Here is a 3107-nt window from a genome sequence, read left to right as displayed (position 1 = left end):
TCATATTATTATTATTATTATTATTATTATTATTATTATTATTATTAAAAGTATTTTCAATTGATAAATAATTGAGTAGTTTAATAATGTATTAAATATTGATTTGATATAATTATAATAAAGATATATTTTTAAATTAGTATAATTATGTATTATTCATTAAATATTAATATAATATAATTATAATAAAGATATTTTTTATAAAATAATTTAGAATAAAGAATAGGAAAGTTTATTTTGGAGGGAAAATAGAGTTATGAGAAATCGACACCTTACCTTTATTAGTTGGGAAAAAATCCAATTTTAGTATATTAAGTAGATATGTTAAAAGAAATCTATTAGATTTAGATTCCTATTAAAGTAAAATAATTCTTTCGGTCATTTTTGTTTTAGTAGACAACACTACTACAAACGATTGCATTAGCAACATCCACTATGTGTTCAAACTGTTTGTAATAATTAATTAATCAAATTCAATTTTTATAAGAAGCTAATGTATTTAATTCACTTTTTATTATTTTTTTAAATGTAAACAAGTTTTATGATAGCTTAATAAAATAATCAAATTTAATTCAAAATTTTGAAAATAGGTTAGGACACCTATTTTCCCTAAGATTATATTTTGTTGCTTTTAGGTATATATCTTTTAAAATTTGTTACATTTAATTGTTTTAATTTTTAAATGATAAATTTTATCGATGATTATTACAAACGGCTATGGAGACTCGTGAAAAGATAAAATAAGAAAAATCATACGAAAGTAAAATAAGAAGGAGAAGTTGAATAAAAAAACATTTGTTTATTAAAAAATAATTTTATTGTATTTTAAATTTAAATAAGGTATTTTATAGATTTGTGTTTATTTTAAACTGAATTTGTTTATGTGTCATTATCATTAAGTAATTTTGGTGTATTTTAATTTAAATAAGATCCACTTGGTTTGTGTTTGTTTTTAATTGAATTTATTTATGTGTCATTATCATTAAATACTTTTAGTGTATTCTAGATTTAAATAAGATGCACTTATTTTGTGCTTGTTTTTAATCGAATTTCTTTGTGTATCGTCATTATTAAGTATTTCGGTGCATTTTGAATTTAAATAAGGTGCATTTTTAGTCTGAATTTGTTTTGAACAGAATTTGTTTGTATGTGATTATTAAAAAATTTTAGTGCATTCTAGATTTGAATTATTATATGTATAAGAAGAAGACGATAATGATAATAATGATAATGATAACAATAATAATGATAATAATAATGATGAATGAGGAGGAGAAGAAAAAAAAAAAAAGAGAAGAGCGAAAAAACTTAAATGAGAAAAGAAAGATGAGGAAGAGGAGGAAATGGAGATGGTAGTGTTAGTGACAATGACAATAATAAAAAAATATAAAAAAATGAGAAGAAGAAGAAAAAGAATAAGCAAAATGGTAGAAGTGTAAGGAGAGAGAGGAACGAGAAAAAAGATAAAAGAAAAGATAACGACAAATATAATAACATAGAGTGTGTGTATGAACGTGACATAGCCACAAAATTTTAGTTATCTTTGTCAGAAGAATTATTGGATTATATAAAATTGATGTCCAATTTCTACTTCAAAAAAACAAAAATTAAAATTACTTGTAAACCAAAAGATCAAAAAACAATGAATTCAATTCGACCATAAAAGTAAAACAACCTAACTTGGAAACAATATCGTAAATGCAACCGCACAAAAAGAATCAAGAACCGAGCACAAACTCATCGCCAGATCCAAATGAAAAAAAATAGCCAGAGAAAGAAAAGTTGTCTCATACTCCGGCGTGGGGTTTGTGATCTCCAAACAGCAGCGGCACCTGTGGTTCGATGCCGGTTCGGAACGTGATTTTTGAGAGATTGAACCCAAATCGAAAAATGGCCTCTGATGGTAAAAGGCTAGGCTCCTCTAGAGACTAGACCGGGTACATTAGCAGGGAAAGCTACTCTTTTCTGGAAATAGTAACTGCCGCACAAAGGCATTCTGTTGAAAGTGTTCAGTAATCGTCTGCTCATAGAAGTAGGATGAAATCGGGCTTGATGCCATCTTCTTCAGTCAGTCTTAAGGCAAGGAGTTCTTCCGCCCCTCCCACAGCGGTAGTGCCGATAGCTCTGATTATCGAAATTGCTTTAGGGATTAGATTTGGATTCCTTTCTCTTCGATGCAAGGCATATAACTCTTATCGATATGCCACTAGCTCAGGAAAGATAGACACGCACACCCCTTTTTATTGTCGTTACCAGCCTTTCTATCTTAGCCCGGCGCCAGAGAGAGACTGGGAGTGCTTTCGAGAACAAGTACACATGGAGAAGGGTTTGAAAAAGAGGGAGAGTTGGGAAGGAGAGCGCGAGGATGAAGCGAAGGTGTGAAGGGACGGAAGAGCAGCCATGGCGGCAGAGGAGGAAGAAGCTGCTACCATGGAATAGGGATGGGTGGTTGAAATTAGAAATGGAATTGAAGAATGATAGAGTTTTGGAGGGTTGGGAGTGCCACGTAGGTTCAGATAATAACGAAGCAAGTGCATAACCAAAGTAGGGTACTTTTGTCATACGAAGGGCAACTTTCGTGGGTACAAGATCAGTTTCGATCTATTATGAGTACATATATCAACGTTATCATCTTTCATGAGTACAAATGGTCATTTATTCCAATTTAGATTATATCTCCTCCGTTAGAATTGACAGATCCATGCAGTTTGATCTCAATATGGTTTCGGAAGAAGACAATAAAATTTTAGAAGACCAACAAAAAGAAGATGATATACATGTTACCAAAAGGTGCTTTAATTTGAACAAAAAGTCATGGTATGGAGATGACATATCAGATCCTGTAAGACGTGAAACCCATAGATAGTAGAGGATGTAGAGGAAGAAGAAGCTCCTGCCATGGAATAGGGATGGGTGGTTAAAATTAGAAATGGAATTGAAGAGGGATAGGGTTTTGAAAGTTTGGTAGTGTCACGTAAGTTCGGATAATAACGAAATAAGTGCATAACTAAAGCAGGATATTTTTGTCACACAGATGACAACTTTCGTGGGTGTAAGATCGGTTTCGATTTATTATAAATACATATATCAGCGTTATCATTTTTTAT

This window comes from Arachis ipaensis, chromosome B07, assembly GCF_000816755.2.
Source record: "Arachis ipaensis cultivar K30076 chromosome B07, Araip1.1, whole genome shotgun sequence".
NCBI classification, from domain to species: Eukaryota; Viridiplantae; Streptophyta; class Magnoliopsida; order Fabales; family Fabaceae; genus Arachis; species Arachis ipaensis.
This window is presented reverse-complemented; position numbering follows the sequence as displayed.